The 27,133-nt window shown below is 37.1% G+C and overlaps 1 protein-coding gene across 5 annotated transcripts in view; it reads left to right on the top strand.

The window, feature by feature from the left end:
- Positions 1–27,133, top strand: part of SIPA1L1 (signal induced proliferation associated 1 like 1) — a 198,051-nt gene that overhangs the window by 16,953 nt on the left and 153,965 nt on the right. The gene's annotated exons all lie outside the window — the stretch shown is intronic.

The following is a 27,133-nucleotide window of genomic DNA, read 5'->3' as shown; positions in this document are numbered from 1 at the left end:
GCACCTCATGGGAAAAGATTTATCAGGCATAATTATGTCTAATTGAGACACTCTTGTTATCTTGCCAGTGTTACTTTTTTTCTGTTAATTTGCTCAGTGGACACAGATGAGATAAAAATGTAAACAGTGCCTATTTGAATTGCTTTCTGCTTCTTGGATTATTTAAATGTTTCATTTAATCTGCCATGAAATTATGCGGGTTGTCACATGGAGATTCAGCTAACTCAAGTTTTCTATATCTAAGAGTTGTATTTCCATGAGGAAAATTTTAATATTTTTAATCCCTTGTACAGGATGAACTTATTTCATAATGTACATGCATCTTGCTTTCTGTAGTCACAGGCATGGACTTTCTAAACTGCAGCTTCTTCTTTGTAGAACAACTTCTGAAAATATCCACAGTGTTCATGATTATCAACTTTTTCAGCCTTACTGTTGAAATATTATTTGTAGTAGATGTAGCTCAGCTAAACCTTACTAGACTTGTAGGAGCTTAACTTTTGGTGTATATGTGTAACTGAGGAATGCTTTAGGAGAAAGCAAGGCAATATTTTAGGGTAGGGAGTCTGCCTTGAGTGAAATAGAGGTGGCTTGCAGGCGGATTACTGTAGGGAAGCTATAGAGATGTTGTTGCTGGGTGAAAGTCTGTCTGGTGTCCTGGAAATACAAATCTTGAAATAGAAATGCTGAGGATTTGGGAATGAAAATAAAAGGAAGGGAAATAAAATGATTTTTACTTCAGACTTGAGTTGCCTTTATGTTTGAACATGTTATATTGCATTTCTAGTTCTGTATGTGAAATTACTTGTTGGATGGATAAGATGAAGAAAATTGGGGTATAGTAAACTTGAATTAATTTTTCTTTCTTTCCCATAAAGTGCATTATTAAGTTTTTTTCCCCTCCATTAAAAAGTGTATTTTTCCAACGGCAGGAGTATGGCTGGAGATTTTGATTTGTAGCCTAAAGCAGTCTAGTTGGAGATGGAGGTTTGCCTGTGTGTGGGAATTGTTCTAAAACTGCTTTCTGTTGTTGTTTTCTTCTAAGACAATACTATACCAGATAAATATTTAGAATATGTCTTGACTGGAATATGAGTTAGTGGCTTGCTTTTGCTAAGAATGTTGGCTCTGAAGACCTTGCTGGTTGTACTTGGCTTTCAGTATATACCAAATGCGAGTTTATTTATGGAAGGTGAACCTTCTTTAAAGCAGCTGTGGCCAAGGTGAATGCAGTCCTGGTTTTTTTTTATTAGTTCCTGTCTTACCAGCTGTTGAAATCAAAGAAATAACCTAGTACATATAAATATGTTTTAGTTTTTGATTTCCTTGCCTTTAAAAAAGCCTCATAAAACACCACTCTTTCCCAAAAAAGCTGACAGGAAAAAAGGAGAAATGCCTGGTGAAAGATCTTTTCTATCCTAGCAATCATACAGAGTAGTGGTGATGCTCTTGCCATGCCAATGTGTTTGTGGAAGATCCAGTGTGTTTTGCTCTGACATCACATGCAATGCTGTCAGGGAGTGCCTGGAGAAGAGGGGCTCCCAGGTGGTGATGGCTTTCACAAAAAGCACTACAGTAGCTTGGGTTGTATTGAATGCCTTCCCTCTGCATCATGCATGAAACTGTAAGGGATGCCTGTGTTTCAAGTTTCCTACTGTTTATAAATTTGTATTTGTGGTTGCTTGTGACTTCATCAGACTGATCTAAATTTATTTCAGCAAATGAGGAATAGGAGACATTGGTGGGGCATTAAAACTTTTCTGCAAAGGCAATTGAATGCTCAGTGGGCAGGTAGTCACCATTGCTGATTTTTAACTTTTTTTATGTATTAATTTTCCCCCCAGCTGATGCTTTTGAAAAGTTGTGTAAAAGTTGCTTCAGTTAATGAGCTTCATCTTTTTGAGAAGCCTTTCCTTTTCACAGGTGGGAGAATAAATGATAAAGTACTTGCTTGATTAGTTTTTGTTTTCATGTGTTTTAGTAGATAAAATGGAGATTGTTCTTAAAAGCAAAACTCCACTTTGCATAATTGCAGCAACACTAAGTAGTAGATCAAACAGTAATTAACTGGACAACTGGCTAATGACCACTGGAAGAGGAGAGAAAATGGACAGGAGAGGTGTAGTGCTGTTGAACCTCTACCAGGTTATATTCTGGTTGAGAGTCTTTACTAGGAAAAAATGGTGCTAATTTGGAATACTGCTTTTTAGTGTGACTACTGATCACCACATCTCCTGAAAGATAACCCTTAACTGCAGCCTACAAAAAGTAAAAACTGATGCCAGAATGTGTGTTCAAGGTATAATCAGATCGCTGTATTTTTATATTGAGGCTAATGTTATTAATGTTTTTTGTTTTTGTACCTTACTGTGATAACGGCTTTCAGTGAAGGTGTATGGAAAAATTTTCTTGATGTATATGTTTGCTAGGACATAAGCATTTCATGTTTAGAATTTCTGATTTGCAGCTCTGGTGGTGTGTAAAGTTAAGAGGTAAATTGAGAATTGAGTTACAAAACTTGGAAGTAACTCTGGAAGTAACTACTGCTATACCCTGCTGAGAGATGTTGGCAAAAAGGTCACCTTAAGTATCAGAGGAAGGTTAATTAGGAAAAAATATCACCACCAAAAGAAACCCACTGGTTATTTCTTCTAATAAACATAGGGATCTGGCAAATTCCCCCACCATGTTGATGGCTGTGTTCCTGTGGCAGAGCTGTGTAACTCCTCTGCTTGTTTAAGGTACTGTTGCTGCTGTGTGGAGTGAGCCAGTGATGTTCACAGTAAAGTGTTCAGACTGTTGGTTCTTGCCAAAAGGGCTTTTTGTGTCCTGAACAAATTGCACAAATTGATTCTTTTGTGTACCTAAAGGATGATGGAGGCATATGGTGCATCCATAATTGAACTTGCCATGTAGTCCTACTCAGTTATCAGTTTGCTGTGTGAATTGCTTATATGGCTGAAACTGTAACTACAATTTTGCTTGGTAAGGTCTTTACAAAAGAAGAGAATTAATTTAGAATGCTTATTTTGGAGGAAAATGGGATTTTTTGGTGTGTGTATCTCTGTCATGATGCTGTTGCCATTAAGTCACATCTTCTATTTTTGGTATATTTTAGATGAAGATTATTCTTTGGACTTAACAGATGTTGGTTCTGATAGGGATAAAAATCTGAAGATTTTTCTGAACCTGCTTTTTTAGAACAGCTATCTAAAGGAATTGATGAGCAGGGTAAGAATTCCCTTATCTTGCATAAAATTCTTGTGTGTGTCTGGCTACTGTAATGCAGAACCTGCCAATTGTTGCTATGTAAGTGGAAAAAAACGAGGAAATGATGAAGGATAAAGACAGCAGTCAAATTCAGTCTGTCTCTGTTTCATTATAAGTCAAAATACCATCATTTGGAGTAGTTAAACCTGGAAAATGGCATACACCAAGTGCTTTCCGCAATACATATATGGTGGCAGAACACTGGGAGGGGGGGAGGAGGTGAAGTTTTGGCACCTGTTTATTCTGAAATGTAACAAAAGAACTGAAGTGCCATGTTGACAGTGGAGCTTGGAGGAAACAGTTTTTAAATGAGGTTTAATATATTGAAGTAATGACTGTTATTCAGGAATAACTTCAAGGAGTTGCTTTATGTTTGAAATATTAAAAAATATATTTTATTTGGATTTAAAGAACTTTTTTTCTTGTCAGATACTAAAGTTTTGCCTGATAATTTTTTGGCATGCAGTAGAAAGCTCACATTGTGAAGAAGGTGAAGCAGAAGTGGGCTGAGAAAGTAACCTGTTTCTTTTGAAGGTCTGTTTCACAGTGTGTAGATAAACTATACCTGGATTTTTCTGTGTTAATTTCTCTTAACTTCTTTAGTTGCAGAGCTATAGACTATTCATTGTAACAGTTTCTGACTTTTTGTTCTAATTGATAATGGAAATAGAATGACTTTTTAAAAAACATTGTAGTAATTTAAAGAAAATTTGATGGACAGAAATAATCATCCTGTGGCAAAATTGACTTAGTACAGTGGCTTTATACTTTGAAGCTCTTATATTTCTACCAAAGAAAATGTGATTTCTGCAGTGCAATGCTAACATGGATTTGGCTCAATTTTTCTTTTTAAATGTGAAGAGTGTCTGAGCTTGAGATGAGTGGAACAAGGGGAATTTACCTATGTGCAGGTAGAGTTTTTTACATTTCTAGAAGGTAGATGAGGAGAGAGCAAAGGTGGTTTAAACATACCGTGGTGTTATAGATAAGCTAACAATAGTTGAGGTGGTCGTGTTTCTTAACCTTGCAGGTTAGAAAACTGTTGAAGTTGTTAATAACCTTTTTTATTAGTGTTATCTTTTGAGGAGTACTTAGGAAGGCTGTTCAGTGTAATGAGTTCAGCTCTTTCTCCCGAGAATGGTTTAGACTCCATCTTTAATTGACTGTTCGTGCTAGAAGGGTATTTGTGAATTTTCCAGGTTTCTTACATGATTGCTACCTAAGCTAAATGATGCAGGGACAGCACTTGTTAACCTGTGGTGTGCCAAGTGGCCCTCTTTCCTGAATGTTAGTGAGCCATTCTTACATGCCCACAGCAGACCTGTGTGGTTAACACAGGGTAGAGCGGGGAACTTTTGTTTCACTGGTTTTGGTGTTTTTTAATTTTTAATTTGAAAGTTCTAAGCATATAAAAGCACCAAAAACTGAAATGTACTTAAGTGCAAGTTGGGGGATGGGGGGGGAGGGGGGGATGATGTGCAGGATTTCCTTCAATCGCATTTGAAGTTCTGATTTTGAGAGATGTCTCTAAAAATTTTGTTTGACAGCCTAGGAAAGGGACTTGCGATACAACCTAATATACTTAATAATGAACTAGGGTGCCTTATGTGTCAGACTTACACCTGCAAGTGCATTATGACAGGCCTCTCTTACTGCTAGATTTTGCTTCTAGGCCCCCTCCCATATAATGTCACTGCTGCACAGGGCATGTTGCTGTGTCAGTCCTCCTCCACCTCATACCTAAAATTGAGCAGACATGAGAGGGGCAATTAGCTGCACCAAAAATTTGCTTGTGAAGTCACATCCTACAAGTAGTGTTGTAACTTCTGGGGTTTCTGGGTGCTTATATGTTGCTTTCTTTGAAGGCCAGCAAAGCTAGGAAATACAGTTTTAAAGAGCTGGTATAACTTTTATCTGTAAGCCAAGAAGAATACAGGTTGTAAGAAATGCAACTTTGTGAGTATAGTGCAGCTGCTGTCTCACTCAGAGAATGCACAGCCACAACAATTCTTCTGTGTTTCTTTTGATTTTATATCCTGCAATGAGGATGTTAATTGAGACTGTTGTTGGTTGTTTTGGACACTAGAAACTGGGATGAGACAAGATCTCTTTCACAACACTATACACAGCTGTTGGATGAGAATAATCTAGTTATGTTTTCAACTCTACTTGAAATCTATAGGTGACAGACCCCTTGGTTTCCTTTTTTCTGTTTTTTTTTTTTTCTTCTGTTGGGAATGGGTCACTCCTTTAATTTCTCAGTGCAGTTTCCACCTATACTATGTCAATGATCTGAGGTATTTATGGATTTTCTTTATGTTCCTGTTAGGAAGTGTAAAGTTTGTAAACTTTTTTTTTTTGTCCCCATTGCCTCTTTCAAATCTGTCACTTGCAGGTCTCTGCATGGCAGATTGCTTCTGTACATGTATTCCAACAGGTGTGTTATTTTTGTTTTCCTGGAATTTGTTTTGCAATTTAGTATGAACATACTTTACGTCTGTATTTCGGTCTGGTTCAAACAAGTTTAGCTCAAGTAGTGGTTGAGTCGTGGTTTTGATGGAATGACTGTTTGGCAAGCATTGCCTGTAAATGCTTTGGTGTTTTCAGCACATAATATTTTGGGACTGCCATAATCCAATTGCATAATCTTTCATTATGTGCTTACAAATAAGAGATGTTTTCAAAGATTGAATAGGAGCTTTGAAGTAAATAAAAAAAACTTGTAACTTTTTCTTATCACTGACTTAATTTTAAAACATTTTTTTTTCCAATTATATGCATATTTCCTCCTAATATGATTATCCTGATGATACAGGAATGTGTGGGATTTAGTTCAAGTTTTTTAGGGGCTCCTTAATGGAGCAGTTTGTTCAACTTTGCTAGTCTGTAGTTTCAGATGTTTCATTTGTGATCCTTATGACATTCTCCCTTCCTCTCTGTTCCAAATGGTGTCTAGAAAACTTTGGGTTGATATGATGTTCAAGAAATGCTGCATTTTCTACTGAAAAATGAGAGAACTATGGTTCTTTTCATCTTTTGAGAGTGACTTATATATTAAGGAATAGTGTTTTACATGTATCAGTTTTGAGGATGTAAATCTAAGCCTTAAACACTGCAGGGTGTATGTAGCACAACCACCTAAAATTGTAAGATTTTTACAAACCATACAAGAGATGCTACAAGCAGTTTTTACAGTGTTCTACTGGCTTAACGCCCGCCAGCATTGGAGGTGACAGATTTAGGGTGTTATTTTAAAAAGTGCCGGTTCGTCTTCTTGACGATTCTCTTCTTGAATTAAACTGTAATTCTGATTTTTATGTTGTCCTGTGGTAACAATTATATATTGTATGGAAAAAAAATTGCTCTTAAATTCCTAAAGTCTGGTTATCTTACTGAGATTTCTCCAATCCTTGGATGCAATGGATAACTATTTCCTGCTTATGTTGCTGATTTTAACTCTTTTTAATGGTTCCAAGGCCATAATTTTGCATAATTTTTTGTATGGAAGATATGCTATGTCCGTTTGTCACTTTTCTTTGGTTCCTCTATCTTTTTGAACAATGAGTGGTAGGTTGTATGGGGCAATGATTTTTATTTTCTCTTCTAAACTATCTCAGTTATGTACCACTTGAGGTTATTTTTCCATTCTGTTAGATTTATGGGCGATGAATTTCATCTAACATTTTATTTTGCAATCAGTCATTTGCTGTCCAAACCTTCTGTGGCTATCCACAGTGACTTTGAGACAAGAAGGTTCTGACTGGATATCAAACTTTTTAGCTCTACAAAGTTTATGAAAGTTTCTATAGCTGTCAGTTTAATCCGTATTTGTAAGTGTGTATCCTTGTGTAAGGTTATCAGTGCATCATCCTCTTCCCTTCTTTTCTAATTACTGGGTCACCATTTAAAAAAGATTACTGCTGCTGCTTTTCTCCAACTTGATTATTTGTTGAGCAGTAGTAATTTGTAGTTCTCATTCTATGAGGGATTTGGTTTCTTTAAGACCATTCAATGAGAGATGTTAATATTCTCCTAAAACTCCATGTATATTGCTGGACTTTCCAGATTATTGCATCAAATAGTTTTTGAGTCTTATTGTCTCTTTAGCAAATCCTAAATGCTTGGACTTCTCTTTGCGGAAGGCAGGGTGCTTTACTACATACCATATTGTAAAGAAATGACAGATGTTTTTCTTTGAACTGGCTAGCAAAGTGGGGTGAACAGTGAAGAGTACCTCCAGAAGAGCCAAAAGGCACACCTTGAAGTTGTGGCAATGGCATGAGAACTCTGAATGAGTTTTAACCTGTTGCATTATGCTGCCTTAAGCCCAAGCTGCTGCACGGTAGAACTGGAAATATTTGACAGGCAAAAGTTCCCTGCCAATTTCGAGGCAACCACACCCTGACTTGTTTGCTATGTTACAAAGGTACATTTTTGATTTGTAAACAGTTCCTTAATGTTGCTGTGTAATAAGAAGCTGATTTAATGACGTTTTTGAAAGGAACAAGAACTGTAAATCTCAGCTTTTCTTAACGAGTTCTTTTGTTTGAACACTTTAAACTGATGAATAAAAAGAGTGACTTCAGTTAAGTTTTACTATGTACATAGTACTGAGATAGAGCTGGGTCAGCTCTTTGGGCCTGTTGCCTGCACTAAGGTGGCGGGGGAGTTTCCCTGGGTGCTGCCTTCCCTGAACTTTCTTCCTTGCCCCCTCACTGGCTGCATAAATCAGTATGCTGCAAATACACAAGTGTATTTTAGACCTGTCTGTATTCCAGTGGCTGTCTAACAATCAGAGATGTACTATGTGGAGAGGTATCTAGCAGGCAGGATTTGAGAGCCAGTATAGTAATGTGAAATAATAATTTGCACTAGATTTTGGTACAGTGTTACATTCCAGATAGCAAGGGGAAGATGCTCAGAATATTTCTAGTTTGCTTGCCTTACAATTATTTCTCTGAAACTTCTAGATAATACATAAAAGTCAATTCATGGTTGGGCTCTGGTGTTGCAAAATGCCAAATGCAAGACTTGTGAAGTATTGCATGAACTAAAATGAGTTCTGTTACTGATGCCTTCTGTGAAAAAATTACTTTTCACTACTTTTTAAAAAGCGATTACCCATAACCATAAAGATGACCTCATAAAGTGTTATGACTTTTTAAGTCTACTTGATGCCACAGAATAATTACATGCAAATACTGTATGGAAATACACAGATATTTACACTAGGAAATTTTGACTTGATGAAAGTTCTACATGGGTAATGAGCAGAAGGCTGGTTTTATTGTAGTAAGATTGTGGTGACCATGAACATATGCCTTGCGCTTTTATTTATTGCTCTGGCTTAGAACTCCTTGCTTTTTATTTGTGGGGAGCACAGGCCTGTGTTTTGCATGGTAATTTTTTTTTGCTTTGTAGGATAGAATAGGGGTTGAAGATCTTTTGGAGCCAAATAGTTTCATCCAAATTTGGTCAGCTCTCAAGTGTATAAAAATCTGGTATGAATTTAAAGCATCAGAGTTCATTTAACAAAGAGAATGTACTTTTTTTTTTTTTTTTGCCAGTTTCTAGAAAAAAAGTGATAGGAACAAGAAGTAATGCAAAATGATGTTTTAACTAGATTAATGCGTTAAGTATGATTCCACTAAGACCAGCTTCTACATTATTATTAAGTATATTATTATAAGTGTACATAACCATGTATTTTATATACGTGTATATGCATATTTCAGGGTGCTTGTGGTCCTCGCCGTCCAGAAGAGTTGCTGCATACAGTTCCTATAAAGGTTATTTACTCTTATGGCTGGCTGGTTAATGAAACTGTTTGATCGAATAAGTCCATTAGTTCCTGAAAATATCTGCCCATGGAAATCTGAGCAGCAAAGTCCATCTAATAGCTTGACCTATGAGTTAAGCTTGCAGCTGTGTCAAAGTACTAGATTTCAGGGAATCAGCTTTTGAGGAATTGGGAAATAGAGGACAGTGCATCTTTTCCTGTGTTTCATTTAATGTTTCCATACCCTGCTACTGGGTGTGTTACTCTGCAGCAGATGAACTGAACTGAAAAACTTCTATTGCTTACTATGCATTTATGAGTGAAAACGATTAATGTACAGACCTTCAGTGCTGTTCTTTTTGTCCTTCATATGAAGCAGTTTTTCTGCTTGAGATACAATTCCTCATCTGTTTCCAATGTCAGAGGACAGACAAAGAGCTTAGAAAGCAGTAATTACTTAAAGGCACGTGAGAGTAATATATTGCATTGGAGTCTTTACACTATCTTTGCTTGTGCTCTCCCATGTGTACTTTAAAGATTTTCTCTACTATTTAGTGTTTATTCCAGTTAAAAATGAAATGTAGAGAAAAACTCTATTTGTATTTTTTTATTTATAAGACCCTTAAAGACTTTGTTACTCATTAAGAGAAATCAATTTTCGGAGTATGGATGCTGATCCTTACATATAATTTATGTAATAGACTTCAGTTTGGACTAATATTTTACTGGCATCAGTCTCTATACAGCACAGAGCTGCTCTGTGAGAAGCACTGATTTCTCTGTAGCCTGCCAAAAGCTGTATGTTTGTTGGCAGCATGAATGCCATCCTTTGGATGAAATCTTTTGATGCCAGGATTAAGCCACAGAAAGTAGAAGGAAAAAACTACAATATGGAGTCTGTTATTAAAAAAAAAATTAGTAAGTTAGTCTTTCACTATAGAAATGGTGCAAAATAAAACCCAACAGTTTTGTGATGTTTCTTCACATTTGGACACTTAATACCTTTTCCAGAATGTTTTGAAATTTGTGGGTGATTTCTTTCTAAAAGAGAACAAGATTAACCATTTTGGTAGTGTGCTGAGTAAGCAGGAAATTTGCTAAGTTTTGGCTAATATATCTAAGAGGAATTTTAGAGATATTAGATGCTTTGCAATTAAGGGTTTGACTTGCTATCTCAAGAGGGAATAATATTAAAATCACTGTATTCTTAGTCGTGAAGTTTTGTGATAATTTTATAAGGTAGTTACATTTTCTGAGCAGTAAAGACAGACAAAAAATAATTTTTTCTTCATGAATGCAGTGGGATTTGAGATATCTGAGAATATGTTTTCAGTAAATGCCCTGTTTCCTACTATACGGTTGTCTAATACAGATTCCCTTTGTGAGGGGAAGAGGAGGGGCAGACACTGATCTCTTCTCTGTGGTGACCACCAGTGACAGGACCTGATGCTGTCAGGGAAGGTTTAGGTTCTTCACCCAGAGGTGGTTGGGCACTGGAAGAGGCTCCCCAGGGAAGAGGTCACTGCACTAAATGTGACAGAGTTAAAGCAGTGTTTGGGCAATGCTCTCAGGCACAGGGTGTGACTTGGGGGTGTCCTGTGCGGGGCCAGGAGCTGGACTTCGTGATCCTTGTGGGACTCTTCCAACTCAAGAGTATTCTGTGATTTCCCTCATGGAAATTTCTCTGGAACCATGAGCAGAAAAACAATTCAGCTAAAATTTAGTGAAGAGTCCTAAAATTTAGTTGAAAACCTGGATTGAAAATGAGAATTAATCTTTGTTACAGATAAGTTACAGAATTGACTTATTCCAGATGTTCTTTAAAGGTGTATCTTGTTCAAAAGTCAATTCCCACAGTGCCTGCAGTTTGAAAATGTACTGTGTGTAGTTCTGGTTTCAGCCTAAGGTAAACCAGGGCTAAAATTGCACTGCTGCTACATTACTTCTTTCTGCTGAAGCATTCTACTTTCCTTTCTTGCAATAGTACAAATAGATGGGCATAAACAGTGAATCATAGAAGCTCATGGACCTGCACAGATTTTTTGGCTTTGACTTTTTGGATTATTTTTGCTTCTCAGCCAGAGCAGCAAAGTTATTCAACTTGGTGTGGACACAAGGGAGATTGAGGTTGTGTGGCTGTGCCTGCATCTTGTGTCGGTCAGTGCAGTGTTGGATGGTTCAAATGGAGTAGTCAAATTTTTGTATTTCACTGTTAATGGTGGTGTTGAAACTTGCTCTTGCATGTCATCCTAATATAATAATCTAGATATATAAAAATTTAGCCTAATCAGTTTTTGGGTTATGAAATCTTTTTAGAAAAGCTTCCCAATTCTGAATAGCTTTCTGCCTGCCTGCTTTCCTTACTTATTCTCCTTTATAAAAATAATCTGAGCAATTTTTTGCAGTTTTGTTGCATCAACTTCTTTTCTGTATCTGGTCACTATTTCCAAAAAGCAGAGAACTTGAATAAGTTGGTATATTTTTTTGATACAAAAAGTATCAATACAGATACAGGAAAATTTGTAAGACAGTGCTCCTTTGGCTGACAAGGCCTATGAAATTGAAGTAAAAATAAAAGTTCTTCATTTTAAAATAGTGATAGATACACTATATCTGCATGAAAACTCTCCTATTTTATGGTGATTACAATGTGGTTTTGAAGGGATGTATTCAAGTAATGGTAACATAAAAAGATAGTATCAAATTGTAATTGCTTTCGAAACATCATTTTCTTCATCTTGAATTGTTTTCTTTATATTCCTGTTTGTTATTTTTGTTTTGAGAGATTTATTGCATTGTCCCTTCTCTAAATGTTGCTTTCTGTAAAATGTGTTGTGTTATTTGTTTGTCCCTTGGCTTCCTTGTGGAAAGGATGTCCTGTGGTTGTTTATGCTTGTGCATTGCTGTCCTTTCTCATCAATCTTGTGAATGGTATTGCATTTAATATTCTCGTGCTTTATCTTATGATGAATAGATTTGATTATAGTGAGTTATTTGACTGTTCCTTATTAAAAATGGTTTTAAATGAGAGCTACACTAAAACTGGAAGTAAGTGCAGTTAGCAATATTTCTGAAATGCATGTGGGATGGTTGTTCAGAATGGGCCTGGATCAGCTGTGAGCAGTAAAGTATAATGAGGATTATATAGCTTGTACATATTCTTGAAAGAGTCCCAGTTTTGTAGGGGCCCTGTGTGACTGGGACTAGGTGTAACAATGTTGTGGTATAACATTGAATATGTATCTTCCTCCTTTCCTGTTTGTGCTTTTTTAAAAAAAAAAAATAATTTTCCTATTCAGTAGAGCTGTTTTAGGAACTATGTATGCTCATTTGGAAAGTAAGAACAGCACAATGTCTCTGAATTTGTGTTGGTGTCTCTATCCCTTCATTCCAAGTGGGTAGTTATCAGGAAATCTTGCTATCATATGTCTGGTAGAGATAAGACTAAAAAGCACAAGTGCTGGGAAACAGTTTAAGTCATTTATGTGAAGTTTAGCTTCAGAATCTGCTCTAGAAATAATGGCCATATGCTGAAAAATGTCAACACATGTTCATAGAAATGAGTAATTATGAAGTGGAACTTGACTTAATCTCCCTTAGTACTCAAATTCATTTGAAAAACATAAAATTACTACTTCTGAAGTAAATTGCTGAAGTTTGTTTGTCCAGCTCCTTAGATAATCAAATCTTGTGGTCGATACTAAAATAGAAATAGTGTGCTTTCTAAATTAATATCTTAAACCCGACAGTTTTCCAGAGTATGGACCTGAGTGTTTCTCTGACGATGGTGCAGATGCTCAGAACTGGATTATTGAAAATAATGTGTTCTTCTCCAGTTTAAAAAAAGGCAATAAAATGTGCTTAGTCATTGAAGTTGAATGCATTTGTTGCATTAGGAATTCAGTTTTGTCTCTCAGTTTAGGAGGATCCAGGGCTTTCTTTTCTCATGGGGCTAAAGATGCTAAAGTGAATTTTGGATGGTGTGGGACAGAGGGGCTATATCCAGAGTTATCTGGCCTCTGTTTTGGTGGGGAAGGAATCCAGTAGCTTCCCTCCCAGATTATTCATAACACACTGCTTGCTCTCAAGCAAGAACTGGAGGCAGGAGGTTTGCCTTTGTGTAGTACCTAACTCATAACTGAGTGTTTGCATTTTCTACAGGTACTGTGAAACTCTGCCCTGAATAGATAAGGAGCAATGAAGAGTGATGTAAGGATTGGATGCTTAGGCTTGCTCTGCGATGTCCATAAATATTTCCTATTTCCTTGGGTTTCTTATGGCTTCTGTTGTAACTGCATTTTGATTTATTATAAAAGGTATTCTTTGGGTCTTCAGCTGCTATTTAGTAATAGCTTGGAATACCGTGTAATGAATGTTGTGAATTTTATTATGTATTTTTTGAAGTTTTACTTGTTTGTTCAGCTTGTCAGCTCAGCATAAAGAAAAAGGTGTTGCCTTTTAATTTTAGGTTTAATATCTGGTAAATTACTTCTGGGCTTGTGGGTTTTTTTAAATTATACAACATGATAGAACAGTGAAAAAGGGAGTTTGTCTATAAAAAGCCTTATTAGAGACTACTTTCTGCCTGTCTTCAGCAAGCTTTATAAAGGTTGAAGGATGATAAGTGGTTCAAAGTGTTAGCTGTATACTTTCATTAGCATTACCCTACACTTCTTTGTTTTATAACTTTGTCCAGGTGAGAGAGATGTGTACACCTGTTGGTTCATTCCAAAGCAGTATGACTTCCCAAATTCTCATAAAATGTCATATTGTGACATACCAAAGGCACGTTTGAAAAAGGGCCTGTGCTTATCCCACCACCCAACAGCTCCCCCTCCCATATTCCCCATATCAGCTGCAGGAATTGTGTGAGTGCTGTCTGAGGCTGCCCTGGCTCCTGTCCCAGCCTGCCCTTATAAGTGAGACGGAGCTTACTAAGGGCAAATCCTTGCCTGAAAGCAAGTGGTTTGGGATATTAATATCTCCAGCTACACTGACTGTGTACAAAGAAGTTTGTCTGGGACTTGGATTTGCACAATGAGGTTCGGTTAGTTTTTTTTTCCTTTTCAACCCTAAGTAGGTTCTTTTTCAAATGCCTGCTCTTTAGTACCCAGCGTGGCAACCCAGGTCGCTTTGTTATATGCAGGTCTGACAACAGCGTGTCTAAGGAAGAAAGCAAAAGTGCTGTGTTTTCAAAATACAGCCTTTGTCTCCTGTTCCTCCCCCAACTTTTTTTTTTAAAGACACCAGTAAGTGGTAAAATTGTTTGCAGGCTTTTTCAGTGTTCGTTACTTAACTTCATAACACTGTAGAGCAATACTCTGCCCTTCTAAGTCTAAAACTGAGGCACTTTGAACCTTAGACACCTAGGTATCCTCCTTCCCTCCGTTTCTTTTTGACCTACATATCATCCCAGTAACCTCTTGGCTGCAGGTTCTTTTAGTTGCTTTTGTGTTTAACATGTATCCAGCTGTTTGAAAAGTAATTTCTGAGTGATTATTCTGAGGAGGTGTTTCTGGCAGCTGTGGATGACAGATTTGGAGCTTGGATGGCAACTTGTTGGAGGTGTGGTGGAAAGACTTGCTTAGGAGGACCAAGGACACTGCACTCCAGAAGCTGGCCAGAGGGAAGCAGCAGACCTGGAATGGCTGCTCCACCATCCATGGCATCCTACAGGGTAGTGCAGTTGATTTAAATGGGCTATCCCAAATAAGAGCTGTAGGCGAAATTCTTCCAGAACTGTGGTTTCTAACTTTTTGTATTATAAAAAAACCCCAAAAAACCAACCAAACAAAAAAAAAACCAAACACCAAAAATCAAACAAACAAACAAAAAACCCAACAAAAAACAACAACAACAACAACAACAAAAACCAACAAAGGAATCCAGTAGGTGCAAATAACATGCTGGAGGCATAAGCTGGTGGAAGAAGTTAGAAACTTCTCTACCAAGGTTCTGAACATGGAGTCCTTATCTTGCAAGAGTTGTCAGAGAAACTTGTTGTTTGTCAGCTGAATGTAGGTGGCTAACAAGCATTTAGTCTGATGCTAGCAGTTTTTGTCAATAGTAATGCTGGAATATAATGAAAAATAGTCATGATGGAGAACCATCACTATTTATGGGAACACAGTTGTATTGGAAACTTGTGAGAAAAACAAGACTTTGCTCTTCAGAGGTGTTATTAGTACATACTAATATATACTGAAGAAATGAAGCAACAAGTATATGAATCTCTTGGAAAAAAGAAAATCCCCAAAACCAAACCCTTCAGCTTCTTCTTTAGCACATGGAATTGTCTGAGTGAAATTCATTTTGGTTTGGTTGTAGAATGTTCAGCTGCATTACAGTGGGACAGGTTCGCAGACTTTCTCAAAGGGTGTTTGGGTAAGGTTGAAATCCTGTAATCTAAGCATGAGTTGCAGGTGAAGTAGAGGCCAATAGGCAGTTACAGATTGTATTTTGGTGATGTGATTTAGTTAAAAAAAATCTAAATTACAGGGTTAGACTTATGTCTATGAAAATGTTTCATTGGCTTTTTTTCTGTACTCTTCAGAGCACTTGAAACTGTTAAAAAATAATTTAGCATTAAAGAGACAACATTTAGCTGTAAGGAATACCATTATGCTGTTTTCCCCAAAGACTCCATATTTTATGTATATGGAAATATTTTTGCAGGCCTTTATAGTAGGAAAGACACCTTTCTGCTTATTTGGAATATATGAGTTGCAATACATAGACTGTGCAATGAACACTTCTCTTACCAAGGGAAAAATATAGTGAAACAAGAATTTTCAAGTAACTGCAAAAAATTAAATGGAAATTGCAACAAAAAGGAGAGTATGAGGAAAGCAGAGGCAAACGAGACTGTAAAGGTATGGCCTGGACTGTTGTGTAAAGCCAGCTTTGTTTGGAATGTCTGTCTTTCAGATTGTGACAAAAGGGCAACAGCAACAACAGGGTTATTTTTCTCTTTAATGAACTTCAAACCTTCCTTAAAACATGTCCATTATATTAGTAATGGAGTGCCAAGACCTGCTTTTTCTTCTGTGTTATTGCCTGCCTGGTTAAAGGGTGAGGAGGGTGTATTTCTTTCAGTTGGAGGTGAAATTCAAGGGTAGATTCACATTTTGATCCATTTAAAATTTATTCTGTGCTGCAGCAGGACATAGGAGTAGTTACTTTTGAAATGATCAGTATATTCATCTGTGATGGGCACAGTCTATTCCTACTGGAATTGAAATGCAGAGATGGCTTTGCTGTGAAAATATGTAGGCCTGCTATAGTAAGAAAATCTTGTTTAGTGGCAGGACAATATGTACAATAATTACAGAAAACAAAAGTTCTATTAATTCTTGATGAAAGATCTGGCTGATTATGTTGGAATTGCTTAATACAGAGACCAACAGCAATTACCAGTTTATATTTCCAGTTGCTGTACAGTTGTTAGTGTCAAAGTTCAGAGACTGGTGGCCAAGAGACAATCAGAATTTTGTCACTTAGTTTCATTGGATTACCTTTTTGCCTTCCTCCTGACACTTGCTGGTTTTTAAACTGTAACAGGAATAAATTATGCAAAATTAAAGTATTTTAGCAGCCTGTTTATTTACATTGTAGTTCTTGGCTTTCTTACTCCATGTTTTTTTTTTTTGTTTTCTGGGAAGCAAACAAAGGAAAAATTCATAAAAGCTTGGTTTAGTTAGCCAACAGAGATATAGTGCTGAGTTTTGTCAACTAACATATTCAAGATTGCTTAAGTCTCACTGGTGTTTGCATACCAAAGGGATTGTGTATCACACTGGAAACAAATGAATTGTAGTTACTTTTGGATGGGCAAGTCCAGGTTAGGCAGAATTAAGACAATGGTCAGAAAATACAGTATCATATGAAAATTATTCACAGTCTTGGAAACTTGACAGTAAAATCTGTTCTGGAATATTTGCACTTTTTCCCTTTAATGAAGTTCAACATAAGCAACATATTTGATAAAACGGTAGCAGAAAAGTTAGCTCTGTGTTTTAGCTGCTTGATAAAAAACCATAAACTTCAGTTTGGGCAGTTGTGGTCAATGCTATACAGCCAGGGAACAAAAGCAATGGCATTAAACAGATGGTTTAACACTTCTTGTGTAATGATGAGAAATCATCAGATTTTAAATGGAATTTTTTATACTGAGAGATATGTTTCCCTGTAAACTTGAGCTGTTTCATAGGCCAGAATTCATGTCTACCAAAATCTGCCAGATGGGCTTTCAAAAAAAATGAAATATTTGTTACATGTCCACAGAGAAAGATTAGATCATCATCATGAACAACAAGGTTAGTATTAATATAATTTTAGTGTGTCAGTTTTCCTCTTCACTGTTAAAAAGTTTTCTTGGGGCCCATTTGAAAATTTTGTTACTACTTTTTATTTGGTCTAGTAGTCTTTTGCCATGTTTTGAAATGAAAATGTATTTTATCTTCATTAAAATGCATTTCTGTTTTTATTAAACGCCAAGCTAGTTAACTGAAATACATATCAGAACAAAAGCATTGCATGTGTTGGTTAGTTCCTTTTTCCTGTATGTGTTACATGCTTTTGGAGTCTGACAGGTTTACTTGGTAGGTGATACCTGGGAAGCCAGTATTAATCTGTTTCCTATATGTGTCAAACTCCATGATGAGGGAGTTAGGAAACCCTGCCATGACTACTGCTCCCATATCTCATCTTTCTCATGATGTTAGTCTGTGTCTGACTTCACTCTGTGCAGGTCAGCTGGGGCCTGTGCAAAGATAGCCCAAAAAGATGGGGTGGGGAGGAAATAAGTTGTCTGTCAGGTTATGGCTTGTGGCAATAGCAAACTGTTGGGTAAGGTGGCTATGATTAATCTGATTTCATCTGTTTGGGGGCAGGTGTGTGTATTTAACTAATGATATTTCATTCATCTTGTTTTTTTAAATGTGTTCTCCAAAAAAGGGTGGTGGAACGGAGTGCTGAAGCATTGAAAAGAGGGAATTACAGCTCTGTTACAACAGGTGCCTGAAAACTCAGGGATCTGGTGTTACCTTTATTTTTTCAGTTGTTACGGTTAACAACTATCTAAATATTGCTAGATCTTGCTAGTATATAGAAATAAATACATATATAAGTATATATCTAAAAATTATGCAGTAACTTTAAGGCAATGCCACCTACCATCAAGGAACTGGGGCCAGAGGAGTATTTTTCTTAACTGAGGTGCAAGAGTACAACCATTAAACTCTTTCACCAGGATTTACAGTACTTGCCCCTTGGCCAAATGATTGTCAGATGGGTGTGATTTTTGCCTTGTTTGCAGGCAGTAGTGCCTTACAGAGGGGCCTGTGTGTGAGAATGCAACAGGCAGGGGGAAGTCTTTGTAGAGATGAAATACAAATATTTGAAAGTTTAAAGGATGGCTTTTTTAAAGTGTAGGCTAATCTGTTCTCCCAAACTGTAACCTCTCTTTCTCTAGTTAAATGGAATTAGCCAATAGTGTTTATGAGGATAGGCTCAAAACATGGAAGTTTTATATATTTATTTATAAATGTTGTTTTCTAATGCTTATCTTAAACTGTTAAAGTATATAGTCTTTTTGGTTTTTTTGATTTATTTTAAATCTCTTAAAAAGGAATTCTCCCATTCTGTCAAGGTGTGTGTGTAAACAATCCCAGTGTCTAGTAAAAAGCCTGAAAGATAAATAGGACACCTGCTACTTACAGTAGAAGGAAGAAAATGTGCTTTATAACTCTTGCATGCATATAAAAATTGGTTCACTGGGATTTTTCACTAATTAATCTTATAAAATAATTTGGCCCTTGGGATGATTTTAGGAGGTTGTAAATACTCAGAGTATTGGAATTTGTAAAGAGTATGTTTCTTGTGTTTGCAGAACTTAAGTGTTCTAACAACTGATATTTCACATCGTAAATGGTGATCATAATCAATATTTTGCCTTTCACAGATACTCTGCTGGACCCTTTTTGGGGAAACACACACCTCAGTTGGAATAATAGAGTTGAATTGTGAGAATTTTGCTGAAAAATCGTATGCCAGTTGTTGGGAAGGAAATTAATTTTCTTTTTGTCTTTCTAAGAAAAAAACGCAGCTCTGTTAATTGGCTTGATGATGAAAGAATCTCTCTTGCTTCTTAAAAAAAAGCTCAATTTTTGATATTGGGACAGAGTTTGATTAGAAAATGTGTTGTAACTGATTAAAGGTGAGATATTTGCATATTAAAAAACCCTAAACAACATCTGTTTAGCTAGGGAGTTTGTTTACAAGGAGCCACTCCAGTGCAAGACTTCACAACAACAAAGCAGAAATCATATGAATTTTTTCTGTATTTCTTGTTCTGATCTTTTTCAAACCTCCTGCCTAGAAGTAGATACTGTCACTTGGGAGGGCTGTTGGATGTGTTGAATGTGTTGCAGTCCTGGTGCATCTTTCCTGGGGGGGCACTGGCTTTGGAGGAATTCATCTTCAGGTGGCACAATGAGCTGTATGGCATTTGAGCTCATGGTGGCCCTGGGCTGAGTTGCTTGTCTCCCTTCCTATTCTCAGTTAATGTTAGATGAAGTCTGGAGACATTTAAAACTCAAATGTTCTGTCTGAATATTAGCAACAGTATTTATTGGCATTTATCCAGGAGTCATCCTCAAATGGGAAGTGAGGTTGATGACTGCTTCTAGTATGGAAATGGTGCTGTGAATTGGATCTGCAATGATGCTTAACAGCCAAGGCAGAGGACGTCACTGTCCTGCAGCACTGTCCATTTGGGCAGTGCTGCTTGAGGACCTCCAGGTCACAGTGTACTGAGGTAGCTCTCAGGGATACCCTGAGTTAGCCCTGGGGAACTTCCTTGCTAACACTGCTTCTGGTGTCATTACAGAGTTGGTTTAGTTTAGTTTTTGCTATTGCCAGGCAAGGATGCCTGCAATATTTGGCTCAAGGTTTGTAAAAAGCACTTCTGAACATGATTGGATTGGAGGGGGCTTAAAAGCCTGAGGCTGTGGGTTTGGTTATTTGGAGCAGATTTCCTCTGCTAGTAGGTGAGATATTTTTAAAGTTCCTTCCAGAAATTGCTTTTGCCTGCCTGTGTACTTGTGCAGAGTCTTTTCTGGATCAGGTGTGTGTTACTAGGGAGACGATGAATTCCTGGGTTCTGACTGCGAGATATTAAACCAACTGAAACATGGAGATTTGCGTACTGTAGAATTAAATTACTTTATAGAATTTGTGCAGATCAGATTGAAACAAGCAATCAAAACAGGGATTGCACAATAGAAGATGAACTTGTACATCCTTAACTATATGGTATCTTTCCTTATGGCAGAGACAGCACAGTTTCAATATTAATTGCCCAATGCTTGTGGTATGAGAAGTAGTTTAGGTAATTATCTCAGGAACTGTCTTTTTTTTGCTGCACCTAGTACAAAGTAGGTCCTATTTTTATTTCATTTGCTATAAATTGTAATAGGAGTATTTAATAGTGTTTAATTCTTAGTGTGTGCTTTAAAATCACAATCACAGGGAATTTCCATGTCCTTTGAGGAGTGTTTTGATTCTCTTATTCCAGATATGCAAGTACTACACTTCACAAAAAAAAAAAACCCTGAATACTTTTATGCTACAATCTGTATTTCATGTAGATATTGTTCCTGAGCATGGTGTTCACATTACTCACATTGCTCTGTAACTCTTCAGACATAACCCTTGTACTCCTTGCGGAAATCTGTGTGGTATGGGGTGTCAAAGCATTAATTTACCACCTGACTGGCTGAAGACAGACAGCATTTTGACAGTCAGGCAGCGTAACTTGTTACATGAGAATTTGTAGCTCCCCAGAACAGAGAATCGTCATGTGCTGTATTTATTCATACGCACATCCTTCTCCTGGTGTTTGCCAGTGTGACTGCATAATGCATGTCTTGTTATTTCATTGACACATGGAGGGGTAGCTGGGCATGTCATTGCTGATGGGTGCATTTGAGTAATGGCCAAGCCTTTCTCGGGGCTGGAGCTGCGAGCTAAGCTATGTGAAGCTGAAAGCAAATCTTGCCCCTCATTTCAGCTGACACCTGAAGGAAATAAAATTGACTGGCTCTTCAGCCCCCTTTCATGCATTTTTAGAAATAGAATGCTTGAAGGAAATCCTTCATTGAACCAAAAGCCTCATAAAAAGATTCTTCTCAAGTAACATGTTATCCTTGCTCTTTCTATTCTGTGCTTTAATGGTCAAGGTGAAGGTGGAAATGCCAAGTGGAATGGCCGTTTAATGTATTTTACTCTTATACCCATGGGAACAAGGGTTTATACATAAAATTAACTTTGTCAAATAAGAGAGCCTTTGGTTTTACTAATTCACTTGAGATTTGAAAATAACAGCATGTCTTTTTAAAAGGTGAACCTGTGTTGTTAATTTGATGCTTGAAGAAGTGATTTGAAACTTTAAGACATAATATAAAACAATTTTCTCATGAACCTTCAGCACAAGAACCTTCAAATACAAACAGGCCCCATGTTCAGGTCATAAATGACTATGCCGTGAAAAGGGAGAGAGATAGTAATTGAAGCGTGAAACAGAAAGGGAAATTCTGTGCTGCTCCTGATGGCTAAAAGCATCTACTTTACTATGAATTTTGTTTAGGATGGCTGTACCATTCTCTGGATATATAGGAGGACTCCTAGTAGAGCATTTCTTATTTCTAGTAGTGTCTCCTCACAACAGGTGGCTTTATAAAGCGAAGCTCTATGTGCTGGGAATCACAGATGGGGGAATACTTCCTTTTCAGACTGTTTTCAGACTCTCCCATGTACCTTTGCACTTCTGAAATTGTAATTATTTCTAAATGTTTATGATGTGTGTCCTGTCTCTCTTCTAGTCTTCTATTCCAGCTTGGAGAAATGTAGAGCACCATAGTTTTGCTCTTAGGATGCTCAGAATGGATACTCTTCAGAATCTCACATGACTTTGCTTTCTGTTGTTTTCTTTTTAGAAGGCAAAATACTTCTGCCTAGTGGCAGAGCCCTCTTTGGCTGTGTTTCCTGTTCTAATGAGGGAAGCTTTGATTCAAGGGAGGGAAGGCTATTTAGTTCTTGCTTTATTCTGGAATAGATATATATATGTGTGTATATATATACACACAAACTTTATTATGACACACACATATATATATCTATCTCAGAAGTAAAAGAAAAAGCAACATAAATGAGATCTTTCCATAAGGTATGCTTCTGCCTACTTAGAGATGAATTATGCTGGTACAGGTTTTATGAATTCAGTGATTGTTTAAAAGACAAAGTATTTCTTGTTTTATAAGCAGAATTATAGAATGTTTTGAGTTGGAAGGGACCTTAAACATTATTTAGTTCCAACCTCCCTGTACTTGATTTTAAGTGCAAAATGCGATATAATTATACAGTTTTTTTGTAACAATGCATGGTCCTTTTTAGTAGTACTAAAGTTTTACTGAGATTTTAATTGTTTGGGGAAAACTTAGACAAGCTGGAATAGAGACTTTTTTCCTGGTACTAGGAATAGGGAGAAAAAATGGTCAGCTTTCTCATTCAGCTGCAAGACTTATTTCAGGTTTGAGAGCAACCACATTGATCTGATCTAAAAGAAAGCGCAAATACTGTCAAAACATCCTTATTGTCTGGGGTGGGCTGTTCCTTTGAGTCAGTTTTGCATGGATTAGAGCTGAAGTGTATGGTCATAGTAAATGTGACACATCAAGGCAAAGAGTTTTATTTATAGTTGCATCCTGTGATTTGGCACTGGAGTAAGGTACCCATTTGACATAAAGCTTTTCTGCAGAAGTCATCTTTCCAGAATTATTTTGGTCTGGTTCTGTTTTGTATGTTACAGAATGTATGTTTAATTGGTAATGAAGAATTATAATACAGTAAATGTGGAGCTAATTAATTAGGAGTGGTTGTTTTTCTAATTAGTTATGATAGAAATCAGATGACTTGAGCCTGAAAGTAAAAAGTCTAGACTATTTTCTTTTTGTCTGTTCATATCTTGATCAACACTTTATATTAATTAAACGTTATCTAATCTTGGTCTTGCTTTTTGGATGTGTACTGGTGTTGTCTAATGAAGACAGTATCTGTTAGTAAATGCAGTAACTTTAAGCTAGGAAAACCCATTGATGTAGTAAAACATAATTAATGATTGTAGCAATAAGCATAAGACATTTTTAGTCTAATTTGTATTTTCCAAATATTGATAGAAGAAATTCATCTGGGTTATTAAGTGTAATTAAACGTGTGTTTACTCATAGTCTGGCTAGTATAAAGAAAGATTTGACTGGTTGAAAATATATTTCTATCATGTGAACATTTGAAACTGAGTATGCTTAAGATGTTAAAAGGATAATTATTTGAAAGGCCCAGTAATAGTCATGTAGTCAAGTGTTATGATGAAGTTAATCTGGGTTGCTCAGGATTTTTCCAAGGGGTGTTGTTTCCAGGGGTGAAGTTTCTATGGACTCTCTAGGCAGCTTGTAGCTGTGTGTTCCATGTTACTGTCCAGTTCAGGAAACAAGTTGCTCTGTATTAATTTTGGTTCTGTATGAGTAATGAAGACTTTTGCATTCTTGAGGACTGTGAGAACTGAATAGCAGTGGACCTCTTGTGGTATTGCTAGTTGGGCTTCAGGTTTGGAAGACATTTGTATCCTTTGGAGTTGTGGAGGAGGTAGCTGGGACTGAACTTCAAAAGTTGATTGGTTTGCTCAGTGCTGAGAATGAAAGTCACATCAGATCCTTTTATGTACAAAACAGTGCACAGATGGAAAGCCACAATGGAGAACTAAGTAATTAACTTTTGACTGCCTGCAGAGTGACTTGTCAAGGTTAAGGATTCCTTGTGCTCTAGCACTCTTCCCACTTCACCTGAAACACTCATTTTATTCTTTGTGACCTCATATTCTCCTTACTTTTGGTGAAGCAGAATGTATGTGTTATTTATTATGAAAGTATTTATTACTTATGGTATATGAAAATGCAGGCTATGTTTTGTTTTATTTGTAGTTGCCCAATATACTAGTCCTCTTTCCCTTTTTATTTTGATATTTAACATCTGACCACATCTAGAAACTTTCCTGGATGCTTGTCTCTCTTCTAATGAACAGAGATGGAGCAGCCAGTCAAAGTAAGACTTCTTATGTCAAAAACATGTGCCTAGTTATTCACTTAATGTTTCCTCAACTTTGATCTAAGCATACTTATCTGGAAAGAGTCACTGTCCTTATACCGTGTTACTCCTTGGATGATTGTTCCCAGTATTCATTTAGTAGTTGCAGGAAGGAAGGAATGCCTACTATTTAAAGAAATGAAAAAAATCTGTTTGTCTTGATTTAGTGGTAGTACGCTTCCCTTTACAAAAGAAAAGGGGCCCTTGAGCAATATTAAGTTGCTAAGTTTGTGTTCTGGGTTGGTGGTCAGAGCATATTGAACGCTGTTGGAGACTGTGCATGTGGAAAGCCATGGCATTCCAGCTGTGAACTCCCTGTAATTGGCTTCCTTCTTGTGTCCCAGCAAAGTGCTGCTTTGAGACCAGTTTTAGTAGGTCATGCTTCCTTCTTTGGGTTGTTCTTTCTCAAGGAATGACTAGACTGGTGAACATTCCCACCCAGCAGGTGTTGTCTTTTGGTTAGAAGAAAAGGACTCTCAGTAAATTGTAGAACCACTCTGCTGTTTGACATGCATTCAGTTCTTGGATTTTTATAATGCTCAGATTGAAGATTGCCTCAACACAGTGCCATTCTTAACCTTAGCCTAATGCTAAAAGTCACATCTGATTCTTCATGTTTGGTGCTGTTCTTTGTGTCTGAACTGGACCCTTCCAACAGATGAGAATAGTAAAGACTTTGTATTCTTTGCAACAGAGAATAGTAGAGACTGTCTAGGTTGCAGAGCTGTGGAAGTGTGACTCTGTCAATGGTAACAGACAAGAGATATTCCAAGAGAAAGGAAGTTGTTGAGCTGAGGAACAATATTTAAGTTGGCAGTAAAATTAATGTTACTAGTTCTAGGGAGTTGTTAGCTAATATTGTGGGGGAAAATTGTAGTCCAGGAGCATGTGGGGCTATATGCTTTGTCTGCAAACTAATTATTTGCGGGCTAAATGCTAAAACATTTGTGGCTGTGCAGGGGACTGAGTACCTGGTGGTTTACTGACAGTTTTGGGAAGTATCCAGTTCAAACACCTAAAGCCGTATGGTATTGAAGATCTTCATGACTAAACCACAGAAACTGTCCATTTTCTTTAGTATCTCTAAATGAAGCTTGTCTTTTATACCTTAGAGTAGCTGATTGTACATCCTTTTCTAAAAGAGTTCTGTAATTTCTAAGCATTTTATAATTCTTGTCAGTGAATGCTGTTATTGTTTCCTCTGCAGTCTACATGTGCATTTTTCTTCCAGGTGTGTGTTCTCTGACTAATTGTCACAGGGGATAAAACAATGCAATAGCACAGGCAGGAGTATGTTTACTTAATGGTCTGTAACGTCTCTGCAGAGGGATGCAGAAATGCCCACAGGAGAAAGAAATCTACAGTAGTACAGCAGAATGGTCATAGGGTTTTGGCTGTGAGCAAAATAAGGTCACACATAGGATGCTCCTAAGAAAAGCATGATTTCTGAGAACCGGGGGCAAAAACATGAGTGATGCGGGAGCCAAAAGCATCCACAGTGTGATAGCATGGCAAGAATATGAAGTTGGAGGCTTCAAACTATTCAGCATTAACTTGTCTGCTTTTTGAGTTATCATGATTCAAATCTATTTGCTTATTTCCATTACCTGTGTTTGTAGTTTGATCACGAGAATTCTCATATACATAGTGATTTAAGAATTTTGATGTAAAGGATGTTAGAGGGACCACAGCAGCTATCTTTAAATATGTATTTAAATCTCTATTCTGAGAGATCCTTCTTAAAAGGAGAGTGAAGTACAGGCACTTAATATTTACGCCTGGGTTTATTTTTGTTCCAAGTTATATTTATTCATCTCTTTGACTTGTTTGCTTTTTTCTCATGGACAGGAAGGGAGTTTGGAATGCACAGTATCTCAAGGAATGTGATTATTTCAGTGACTCAACTGTTTACTCTAAAACATACTAAAGAGGTTCCATACTAAATGAGTATGAGTTCATTTAACTACTAGTTATTTGAAAACCAAAATCTGAAAATACAAAACCAGTATTAGATCTGTGTCTTGCATGTTCCACTTCTGGAGTGTACTGGAAGGAATTTCTTCTGGTGCAATCATTAGGAGCACTTGCACACCATATCCTACACCTCCGTCTTGCTACAAAATCTTCTAAGGGTCATGTGAGAAAAATGAGTATTGCAGTCTCTATTTCTTCATTTCTGTCCAACCACAACAATTTTGTTCAAGAATTTGAACTGCAACCATAGGGAGTGCCGGGTCTGATTGATGTGATGGACACACCCAGGGTGTATGCTGAGGGAGTATCTGGGGTTTGTAACTTCTACTTGTGATGTTTCATTAGTTTATCTTAGAATAGAAGAATTATCTCCCAGCTCATCTGTTTGTACTCTTAGCTGCCTTAATCACAGGACTGAAAAGGAAACTGTAGTTATCTTCTACAAATGGAAAGTCTGGAAGCAATTACCAGGATAAAATATCCCAAAACAAAAAGCAAGCCCAAACTTCAGAATATTAACTTCGGTGACATTCAGCAGAATTGTGTTTATACAGGGCTGGGTGTAGCTGCCAGCTAGGAGGGAAGAGGGAGAGGTGCAGTTGTGTATGTGAGCCAGAGCAAATAGCTGTCCTGGTCATGCTGGGGAGACTGGTAGCTGCTCTAGCAGACCAATACTTGTCTCTGAATGTATGCCCAGGATCAGTGGCAGTTTGGCATCACTGAAAATGGGCTGTTTATTGATAAATTTCATCTTCTCATTTGAGAAGTATGGAAAAGTTGTTTTCACGCAAAAAGATCAGTGCTCATTTGGACTGGTATAACTGGTGGATTTCTAAGGTCAGCCAGGAGAGATGTGGAAGGCAAAGGGGTGTGTTCCTTTTTTTGTTGTTTAACAGTTATAAAAGAGCTTTT

Source organism: Taeniopygia guttata, chromosome 5, assembly GCF_048771995.1.
Source record: "Taeniopygia guttata chromosome 5, bTaeGut7.mat, whole genome shotgun sequence".
NCBI classification, from domain to species: Eukaryota; Metazoa; Chordata; class Aves; order Passeriformes; family Estrildidae; genus Taeniopygia; species Taeniopygia guttata.
The sequence above is the reverse complement of the archived record's forward strand: the minus strand, read 5'-3'. Positions and strand labels throughout refer to the sequence as shown.